Source organism: Miniopterus natalensis, chromosome X, assembly GCF_054644295.1.
Source record: "Miniopterus natalensis isolate mMinNat1 chromosome X, mMinNat1.hap1, whole genome shotgun sequence".
Taxonomy (NCBI): domain Eukaryota; kingdom Metazoa; phylum Chordata; class Mammalia; order Chiroptera; family Miniopteridae; genus Miniopterus; species Miniopterus natalensis.
Genome location: NC_142103.1, coordinates 81,451,198 through 81,462,997, shown reverse-complemented (window position 1 = coordinate 81,462,997; position 11,800 = coordinate 81,451,198).

Below are 11,800 nucleotides of genomic sequence, written 5' to 3'. Positions count from 1 at the left end.
GTCAGAATGATCTGGTGTATCTCAGGTTCTTCATGCCTAGTTAATTCGTGACTGTGGGACTCAGAGTGAGAGACTCTCAAGTAGAAGGTGCAGCGCATGTGGGCAGAGTTCCAATTTCGTTGTTCAATGGAGAGTCTCCTTCTGAAGCTTACCTGACATGTTCTGGCATTTATTTTGATCCTGGAGACTACTCTGTGGCTTGCAGTATCCCCTGTGAAGCCCTGTGTCAGAGTTCCCACCATTTGAGAGTCCCCAGGGAAAATGCTAAGATTCATGGGAATGCCTCAACCTACCACCCCCATATAAGTGAAAATTGGGTTCTTTCACTGGCACCTTGGAAGTTTGAGTTGGCAACCCTCTGATGGGAGGAGGTAGAGTAAGTCTGGGGCATTGAGAGGCAGCAAACCCAGGCTGGAGACATAGAAGGCTGGGGAGTGGGATAAGAAAAGCAAGGCCGGGTGGCTGGATGGAAGGAGCACATCAGTGATGAGTAGTTACCTTCCCTACTTCAAAGCCTGGCCTCGCCAGCCCTGCTCTGAGGGTCAGCTAAAGTAGAAGCCCCCCAGCCCCTCTTCCAGCCCCTGAAGGACATTGAGCATCTTAAAGAGGAAATGTAGTCCTCTATTCAGTCGTTTCATGGGGTGAATTGTGCTCCAGAAGGGCGGGAGGCTCACCCCCTTAAGGAGCGTGGCAACTTGAATCAGTTACAGCAGATTTCGGTGACTGTGCCCCAGCCCAGTGGGTTCCAGAAAGACCAGTCCAGGCCTCTTTGGGATGACATATGTGAGAGGTGCTTTTGCAGGAAAGGAGAGGTATTGCTTAAAATGTGGCCTCTCTGGCCCTGCACAATTCTACTTCCAAAGCTGTCCTCTCCATGATGGTCCACTGGTGGCTTCAGGCCCCGGGTTTGGATGTGGGCTATATCTTTGCAAAATGCTGAAATGATGTGAATGTTTGTGTGTAAGTTCAACCCGTATGTGGCTTTTGAGTCCTTTGCAGGAGAGAAGGGGATGTTGCCTTTGGTTTCAGGCCTCCTTGTGGATGAAATTTGTGAACTAATACTAACCAGCTCAGTTGCCCATGAATGATATCAGTGGATCTCAAAGCGTGGCTGGACCCGCAGTACCCCCATCACCTGGGAATTTGTTAGAAATGCAAATTTTTAGGGCTCACCCGAGATCTGCTGAGTTAAAATCTTTACAGGTGGGATGGGGCCTGGGAATCTGTTTTAACAAGCTCTCCAGGTGATTCTGATGCCCTTTCAAGTTCAAGTTTGAGAGCCACTGTTTTATGAACTTTACTCTCCTCATTTAATACATGAAGAAAATGAAGTTCAGAGGCGCTAAGTAACGCTCCCAGGATCATGCAGCCAACGAACTGGGTGCCAGGTCTTTCATTAGAGAAACTATGTTTTTTCTTTTATCTCTTCCACTCCCTCCATCTTCGTTCTCACCCCCCCCCCCCTTGTTCTTTCAGTCTTGATCTTCTGTCCTGGAGGGTCTCAACTTGGCTGCATAGTGACATAACCTGGGGAGCTTTAAAAAATAATATTGCTGCCCTGGCCGGTTTGGCTCAGTGGTTAGAATGTCGGCCCTCGGACCGAAGGGTCTCAGGTTTGTTTCCTGGTCAACGGCACATACCTTGGTTGCAGGTTCCCCGTCCTTGGTCGGGGTGCGTGTGGGAGGCAACTAATTGATGTGTCTCTCTCACGTCAATTTTCTCTCTCCCTCCCCCCTCCCTTCCACTCTCTCTAGAAATCAATGGAAAGAATAACCTTGGGTGAGGATTTAAAAAAAATAATAATAATATTGCTGCTAGGGCTCCATCCTAGGAAACTGAATCTCCGGGGTGTGACTCCAGCATCTACTTTTTATTCCTTAGTCACAGGCAGCCTTACCCAGACTCCTCCACTATTCAGAATGTTTCTGATGCATTTGCACTAAGGTGTTAGTAAGTGGATGTGTTGCCGTTCTCAGGGTATCTGCATTTGAAAAAAGAGCCAAGGACATAAAATAATGAATTGCATAAGCATTTTAGCAAGTGGGAGAGACCAGCTTTTGATCTTTTTCTCCCACTTGCAGTAGATTTATTGCTCTCACACATCCTGCTAGGAATCTACCCAGCAGTCCTGGCTGAGATTTCCCAATATGCTGTGTCTTTTGGAGGGGCTTTTTGGGCTAGAAGAACTTGAATGAATCATTTTTGAATGCCCTTAAGCCATCAACCTTGCCCATAGGGGGCTGAGTTTTCCAAACCAAAAAAACCAAAATTATTATTTAAAAAAATTTTTAAGCACTCAAGAATGAATGCTAAGGATCTCCTTCCCCGCTAGGCCTCTCCCAGTGCCCACCCAAAGACACTCAAACACAGAAACCGAGGTAGTACCTAAGCCATAAGTTAGATAAGAGTCATTGCCCAGACCCCAATTCAATCAAATCTTGTGAGACGAATAGCATGGCTGTTTCAGGAAGAGGACAAGATTTAGATGTTGACCTAGGCTGTATGCCCTTTAAAAAAAAATTGTCATAAACCTTTGATTTTTAAAAGTAAAGAAAAATAAAAGCCCACCCTAAAATGATTTTTTTAATGGCAGCTAGGTCTCTACCCTGTTTCCTGCACCTGGTGGGGGACACAGCGAGGTCTCCGCCCTTCAGGAAACAGCCCACTTGTCAACAGCTGGGCTCCCAGGAACAAAGGCCTAGGTTCATTACCACAGTATCGACCCTGACACGTTCCACCAGGGCCACCTCCCCCGGAGTTCCTCAATTCACACCCCAAATGAAATGTAATTGGACCTGGACACCTTTGAAGTCCCCGAGCAGATTGCCAGCATTTTGAAATGTCCTTGATTTGCATAGTGCGGACCTGGTTAGAGGTGACTTTTCCCTTCCCCTCATACCACAGTTTTAAAGACAGAATTCTTTTCAAGGACATTCCCCAGCCAAGAAGATTAACCATGGAAGAAAGAAACATTCTCAAAGCCAAAAAGAGAAGAGGCAAAGTAAGCCCGAGGGTTTGATTAATCTCTAATTTGCCCTTTCGCTCAGTTTTTGTTCTGCGAGGGCCACGTACAAGGCCATTGTTTCCTCTCCAATTTCTCCTTGGGTCCCCATCTTGGGGGATGATAAGGATCCCGGAGACTTGGTTAGGAGGCTCTGAAGGCCCCACAGACCGCTGTGGGGCCTAAAACAAGAAAACAAGCCCCACGGGCAGGCTGGCGGGCAGACGAGTTGGTGAGGGAGGCCAGGTGTCGATTGGGGATCATCTATCTTCCTTCCCAGCTGAGCTGGCCGCTGGGCAGAAATCACACACAGTCCCAGAGATCAGCGTGCCTGTGTGCATGCCCTGTGGGTCTGAAGCTTGGTGAGCTCCTGCAGCCCACAGAGCCTGCCTGGTGGGGTCATGCCTGTGGCCTACGCGGGCATTGATCGGGCCCATGAAGCGCCAGCTTGGCAGTCTGCTTCACTCTGGGCAGCTGCCTGCCTTTAGTTCGCGGCCGCTCCCCAACTCATCTGCTTCTGTGAGTCTCCTCAGGGATAACCATCCTCTGAAGCAAATGATCCACTTTCCCCAGAGCAGGCCTGTCTAGCAGAACCTTCTGCGAGGATGGCAATGTTCTGTATCTGTGCTGTCCAATGAGCACTTGTGACTGAGGAAGTTAAATATAAATTTTACTTAAGTTTATTTAATTTAAATAGCCACATGTGGCTAGTGGCTATCCTGTTGGAGAGCACAGGGATAGATGATCATGTCAAAACCAAGAGTGGATGCCCCAGTTTGGGGAGTATATTGTATTGACTATTGACTCCCTCAAAAGGCCATTAGAAAAACTTCTCAGTCAAGCAAAACTAAGTTCATTAGCCCTATTTCAGTAAGTGAGAATACCCCATGACAGGATGCTAGTGATGTTTCCAAGCAGCGACACTGCGGAAGGGTATTTATAGCATTTCAGAGCCTGGACTGGGTGATTCTGAAGTTGGATCATTCAAGGCAAGAAACTGACTGGGACTGGGGAGAGTTTATGACAAAATAGTTCTGGATAGGTGAACACAGCAAGGCAAAGTTGTTATAGCAAGTCTTGATGGTCTATCTGTTGGTCTTGATAATAAGCTATTTTAGTTGGTTCAGTCTTATTTTCTAGGAGCAGGTATTTCTTAGAGCAAATAGCTAAGTTATTTCTGCTTGTTCTAAGTATTATTTAAACATAGAGACAGGAAAGTATGCCTGGTCCTGGTATTGTTTAACATAGGAACAGGGAATAACAAATTAACCCAAAACTTAGTGACTTAAAACAATAAACATTTATTATCTCACTGTTTCTGAGGGTCAGGAATATGGGAGCAGCTGAGCTGGGTGGTCCTGACTTGGGGTTTCTCATGAGGTTGCAACTAGGATGTTGGCTGGGCCTACCAACTATCATCTGAAAGCTTTACCAGAGCTGGAAGACCCAGTTTCAAGGTGGCTCACTTACATGGCTGGTGAAATGGTGGTGGCTGTTGGCAGGAGGACTTAGTTCCTTGCCACGTGGACCCCTCCAATGGGCTGCTTGAGAATATTCGTGGCATGGTAGCTGGCTTCCCCCAGAGCAAGCGATTCAAAAGAGAGCCAGGTGGAACCCACAATGTCTTTTATGACCTAACCTCAGAAACTCACTTCATCATTTCCAAGATAACTTATTGGTTGTACAGGTCAGCCTTATTCAATGTGGGAGGTAACCATGCTAGGGAGTTAACATGGGGAGGATGGGGGAGAATCACTGGGAAAAGGAATTACGTGGTTTTAGTTCTCAGTGGTATAAGGGGGATGCAAAGGTTCCTGGTTTCAGAGCTGAGACATAATTGTGGCAGGTCTGTATATGTCAGGGAAGGGGAACCCACTGGCTGATCCAGCCATCCACCCACCTTCTTATGGCATACTGTTCCAGTTACTGTCGCTACATAATAAATCACTCCAAAATTTAGTGACTCCAAGCAACCATTTTATTATACTCACAGACTCTTTGGGTCAGGAATTCAGACTAGGAATTGCTTGTCTGTGCTCCACAATGTCTGGGGCCTCAACTGAAAAGACTCAAAACCCACTGACGATAGCTGGAGACTGGAATCATCTGCAGGTTCAATCATTGACATGTCTGGTGCCTGGGCTGGGAGGACTTGGAGGCTTAGACTGTGGACTGGAGCACCTACAAGTGGCTTCTCTATGTAGCTTGGGCTTCCCCACAGCATGGTGGCCCCATCATAGTGGGACATCTTAAGTGGTAGCTCAAGGCTTCAAATATGTGTTCCAGCAAACAAAGTAGAAGCTGAATGGGCTTTTGTGACTCACCCTGGGAAGTCACCCAATGTCACTCCTACTGTACTTTATTGATTGAAGCATTCACAAGCTTGCCTGGATTCAAGGGAAAGGGCACAGACCCAGTCTCTCAATGAGGAGTGTCAGTGTCACAATGTGAAAGAGCATGTGAGATAAATAATATTCTTACAGCCATTCTTGGAAAATATAGTCTGTTACACACACTAGTTTCCCAAGGCTTTGGTCTTTGACGGGTGGGAACAGGGGGTTTGAGGACATCTGGACCCACACACAGGTATTTTTGTTAGACAGAGCTTGTTCCTTCTTCATCATAGGTCACTGGCCTGAGTCTGAGCTGAGTGGGACACATGAGGAGAAAGAGATGAACCCAGGAGTGGGGATCTTCACACAGGTCCCAGAGGGTGCGGCCAGAGAGAGCTCTACCACTTGCAGACTGTGTGGCCTTGGACAAGTGGTTTAACACTTTTCTGCCTCATCTCTGAATTGGGGATAATAAGCTCTGCGTTGGGGTCGGGGTGGCCAGCAGGTTAGGTGAGGTATGCAGAGTTGTAGCCGGTGCCTGGAAACATAGTGGATATTCAACAGATGGGAACTACTACAATGATATCATATCTACAGCCCTGCCCTTATTCAATCCAGTTCACTCATCTGTGGCGCTGTGTTAGTTATATAGTTAGTCATCCCTTCGTATCTGCAGGGGATTTGTTCCAAAATCACTGATGCTCAAATTCCTTACATAAAATGGTGTAATATTTGCCTAAAATCCATATTTGCATATAGGTTACAGTAGAGTATGCCCACACATCACTTCATTTGCATGGATTCAGCATAGTGCTTGGCACACGGCAAATTCAATTTTGCTTTTTGGGATTTTCTGGATTCCGCCCCCCCCCCAGATATTTTTAATCCATGGTTGGTTGAATCTGTGGATGTGAAACCCACAGGTACAGAGGGCCAACTGTATGTTACTGGGTAACAAATTACCCCAAACTTTGTGGCTTAAAATAACAAAAGTCATTTTTTCTCTCTCTCTCTCTCCTGGTTTCTCTAGCACAGAAATCCAGATCTGGCCGTGTGGTTAAGACTCAGCATCTCCCAAGAGGTTGCCGTCAGATATCAGTCATCTGAAGACTGGGCTGGGGCTGGAGGACCCACTTCTAAGGTGGTTCATTCACATGGGTGGGAAGTTGGTGCTGGCTGCTGGCTTCATTTCTTTTCACTTCAGCCTCCACAGGGCTGCTTGAGTGTCCTCATGGCATGGTGACTGGCATATCCTACAGCAGGTTTCTCTAGAAGGGCAGGATCTGGCTCTTTCTTGGTCTGGGCTGTATCTCCAGAGCCTAGCCTAATGCCTGGCTCAGAACATCCTGGGAGAGCTTGAAAGACTGAGAGCTGCCTTAGTTATTCTGCCCTAGTTCCTTTACATTCTTCTGCAAGGTCTTTTCACGGCTCTGCATAGTCAACAGTGGGCGCAAGGTTTTAAAGAGGATTCCAAGGTTATGGGAAAGGAAAAATCAGGGAGAGATAGCTACCAAGGCTCAGGACCTAGCTGCTCCTCCTTACCGGGACCCTTCCTTCCAAAGCTCAACCTTGGGCTTCCGAGTTCTTTCTAAGGGAGTTCATGTTCACAGAAACCAAAATAATTGTCCTACAAGGCTGAGAGCTGTGCAGGCCTTAAGAGAGAGAAGAAAGTACATGGGAAGGAGCTCACACCTGCTGAGGGTAGCCCAGGGGCCCAGTGTTGGGCCAACAGAGGACAGGTCAAAGTTGCTGTTCTGGTGAAGTAGCTGATGCAAAGGCCCTGATGTGGGAAAGTGTGGAGCAGGTTCTGGGACCACTAAGCGGGAGGGCTGGGCTGTGAAGGCAGGGCCAGGTGAGGCTGGAACACAGGGTTAAAGCCAAATCGCAGAGCAGTGGTGTAATTGAGGCAGCCACGAGGAGGAAGAGGGGGGCTGAGGTGGTGAGAATAAATAAAGCAAGGAGACTGCAAAGGTCTGGGCAAAAGTCACAAGAATCTGAACCAAGCCCACAGCCCTGGGAACAGGATGAAAGGAAAGAAGGGAGGCAAGTTTTAGTGATATTTAAATGTAAACTTACCCAGATTAGATAACCAGTTTAGAAGGGAGGAGGTGGGGATGGTGGACGAGAGCCTTCCCTCTGAATGTCTGGAGGCAGCAGTGCTTTAAGGAGGCTTAAGGTGTTTACTCAGTGTCCTGGGACCAGCAAGAGACCTAGAAAGCCTGGGGCCTGGCAGAGTTTGGGCCATGATGTCATTCACACAGGGGGTCTAGCTGCAGCCTGTCTGGGGTTAGGCCCCCACTGCTGCTTGTCGCCCAGGCAACCTACTCTGCAGGAGAAACATGCGGTAATGACCGTCTAGATTTGCAGGTTACCAAGCACTTGCACTTGCTCTTGCACACATATCTTTGTGTCATTTAACTGTCCCAGTGAGGATGGTTCTTCCTATTCTACAGATGAAGCAACTGAGGCTTTAAGGCTCAGAAAGGCATGGCATCTCTTCCAAAGTCAAAGAAGTGGCAGAGCCCCGCCTGGAGCTCAGCTGTCCTAACAGACTTCCCCACTTTCTCCTCTCAAGGGTCCCTTAACAGCCACTTGTATTGAATTAAGTTCACAAGTATTTACAGAGTTCCTCCAGGGCCTCCGAGAGGGGCATAGGTGTGGCAGGTTTGGGTTGCGGCTGTTAGGGCTCTAAGTGTCTCTGGTTTGGGGGGGAGGGGTGAGGAGTCCTAATAGGAGTGTTAGAAGTGTGAGTATATGGTGGGGTGAGTGTAGCTGGCAAGAGACAGAGAGATAAGAGCCATCAATCAGAAAGGGTCCCTGAAAGCAGGCTAATGTGGCTGGGCCTAGATCAGAAAACCCATCAGAATGACAATGACCTTGGGCAAAAGCCCATCAAGGTAGGTGTCAAGTTCACTGAGATCTTGATAACAAGGCTCTTTACTTTCTACCTCCTCTGGTGCCAGATATTCAGGAACTTGACCCCCTTTTCTGGTTTTGTCTTGTTTATTGTCCCCTCACTGCCTTCCACCCAGCCATGTCCCTTTTTGCCGGTCCCCTCTTCCTGAAATGGGTGGCCAGGGTAGTGCCAGGTCCCAGGAGCTATGGATTCCATCCCCTTAATTCCTTCTGCAGCTCCCCTTGCAGCCGAAACACCTAAATGCTTTCTGCGACAAGCTCTCTAAATAATTGGAACTTTCTCCCAAATCAGCACTTTTTCATGCTACATTAGCATTTATTGGTTTGATATTTACATTAGGCAAAGGAGCACCCAGTCCCTGGGTCCCTGGGAGCGCACACCATCAACTGAAACAGACTCTAATTGCCACTAACAACACTGCTCCCCCCCCCCCCATTCTGCCACCTGCCTGGTCCTTCCCCCACTCCCAGACCATTTTAAAAAAACTCAGAAGGGTTATCTTCATGGACCAAAATGTTTGCTGATAAACAGAGGCCCTTCCCAGAGGAGAGAGGGGCTCCCAAAATGAAAGGCCTGGCAGGGAAGATCTGAAGAGGCACTGTGGTAATGTATATCCACGATTATACATTATCTCCAGTGCATTATAGCCTCCTTGAGGGCAGGGATGTATTGCAGGTCTTTGAATTTCTCCATATTCCCCTTCAAGGCAAAGAACCAAGCTATGCAAACCATAAATCTGCTCTGGAATTAGTAGGATATCTCGCTCACCCTCCCTCTGACAGCTGCAGTGGGAGAGGGTGGAGAATTATCCAGGGAATGTGAGGGCAATGGGGGCCATGTTCTCCCTTCTTCCTTTCAAACACTCCTGCAGATCTGGCCAAAGGGCCCGGCCTGCGAGGTTGTGGTGGTGGAAGGAAGCTGTGTGCTAATGTGGTTAGAAATCAGCAGACCCGGCTCCAAAAGTCAGTGCTGCTGCAGGACTTGTGTGGGCCTCAGTTTCCTCTTTGAGAAAATTGCGATTATGGCAGTTCCCTCGCAGGCTGGTCGTGGGGATTAAGGGAGATCGGGCATGTAACTGGTTTAGGGGGCCCTGCAGGGCACACCACGGGTTTAGGAGATGGCAGCTCCTGGGATTTATTCAGACATGTGGCCCCATGCTTTGAGGGCGTGGAGCCCTGAGTGTAAATCGTAACTCCTCAAAGGCTGCCCTGCGTATTTCAGCTGCGTCCTGTGGTTTTCAAAGGGCAGGCTCTCACACCAGCCCCAGAGCCTTGCTACTCAGCACCTGAGAGGCTGTTAGGAAGGCAGAACCTCAGATGCCTCGCTGGGTCTATGGAATCAGAATTTGTATTTTAAGCCCTGGCTGGTGTTGCTCAGTGGTGAGAGCATCGGCCCATGCACTAGAGGGTCGCAGGTTCAATTCCTGGTCAAGGGTGAGGACTTGGGTTGTAGGGTCACTCTCCACCTCTGGTCAGGGCGCGTGCAGGAGGCAACCAGTCGATGCGTCTCTCTCACATCAATGTTTCTCTCTCTCTCCCTCCCTCCCACTCTCTCTGAAAAGCAATGGAAAAAATATCCTCAGGTGAGGATTAACAAAAAACCCCACACAAAACAATTTGTATTTTAAGACCCCCCCAGGTGAGTCATATGCACATTGAAGTTTGAGAAGCACTTTAGAAATTCCCTGTGAAATCTGCAATGTGGAAATGACTAGTCCCATTTTGAGGATGAGAAAACCTCCTCAGGGAATTAATGACTTCTTTTGCGCAAGCTCATGAGCTATCTAGCAGAGGGCTGTGACTCCTGTTGTGTCCTGGCTCCTTTCCTTTACCCGCAGCTGTTCCTTGAAGGCTCAGCACACTCCAGTACAGGGTGGATATGAGCAGGGTCGGGCCAGGGTCTCATCTGCAGCTCCATCTCCACAAAAGGGGCTGGGATGGCCGCCTGCTGTCAAGGAGCTGTGTGGAGTCCACCCTGTGGAGTGTGGGGTATTGGCCCATGGGCTTGAGTTGGGAGGACAAGGAATCCAGAGAAAAATGTCATGCCAACAGATACAAGCATTCCTTTGTTAAGGTGGAATTTTCAAAAGGTTAAAACACTTGACTCTTATACAAATATAAAATGACCACATGTCAAAGGTTTGATTTAACTCGTTCATTAATGAGGGAACCTCTAAGATGTTAAAACCAGTTCCAATGAGGATGTGAGGAGCAAGGTATTTATAGGCCATTTAATGGAAGAACGTTAGGGTGAGGTAGCTAGGTTAGAAATTATTTGCATCTCTACCAGACAAAAATCTGAAAGTTAACCAACCTCTGCCCCTACGGGATTGTAAAATAGCCCAGTCAATAGGAAATCAATCAAAGGTGCCAGCCAAGCGCTGTGTTCAAAGAACACCCAATAATCTCTTTCGCCTATTTCCAATTTTAGATAATTTTTTCTGACACTACCCTTGGTTAGTCCTTGAGAATCCGGAAATAGCTGTTGCCTAAGAATTACCCTCAGAATGGAATGCGGATCTTGGAAGGAAAGAAGTTAAAAAAGAGGAACAAGTCCATCTTCTACCAGATGGGGAGTGTGCTTTCCTGTCCACCTTCCCTCTGTCCTGTGGAGAACAGCACAACTGTTCACAGAGGGCATGAGCTGTCATCGTGCGGGAGGAAACGACTGTTCACAGAAAGGAGACAAGGCAGCCTGCTCCTGACTCCCATTCTCTTTAACCTTGGCCACTGCGCAGAGGGGAATGATGTATCTGCAAACATATGCAACCTTGTCCAAAATATTTCCCCCTCCTGGATAGTTCTTGCCAGTATTGTTAATCTGTGGGTTGACTTCAGACCAAAATAAATCTCCCAGCCCTGGCCACCAGCTAGCTAATTTTACTTTGTAACCAAGGAATAGAAAGTGTAGGCCCTCAGCCGGTCCCATTCTGTGTTTATTTAGCTTTCTCGCTGCTGCAGTTGAAAAATCACGTTTGGAAAAGTAGACCCTCTGTGCGTAAGAACGACCACCGAAAGAAACAATAGAGATGGACAGATTGAAAAAGGCAGGTTCTACCATCACCTGCTACATTTGTCTCTCTTAGGATTTTGATCATCCCCATTAGCTTTTTCCATGATGTCTAGAGTTGTGAAATGTTCCAAGAAACAGAAAGCTACATGGCCATTTGGGAGGATTTGCTCAGGCACTGGGTGCATTCTGTCACTCTTTTTGGTCACTGTCTAAGAGAACTTAACTGGGTTCTCCTGATCAATCCTTGAGGAAGCAAGTGGGTAGAACCTTAATATGTCAGCCCTGGAAGGGACCTTGGAGCATTTAGTCCGGCCCTGCTGAGAGGCAGGATTACAGAGGGGTTGAGAGCACAGATTTGGAGCCAGACGGCCCCAGTTTGAACTTGACTCCACCACTTACTAGTTGCGTGACCTTGGACAAGTTACTGACCTTTCCATCAGTTTTCTCATCTGTAAAATGGGGCTGGTAATAATCATACCTACCTCATAGAATTGTAGTGGGTACAAAATGAATGAACATGTGTAAAGCATCAAGAAT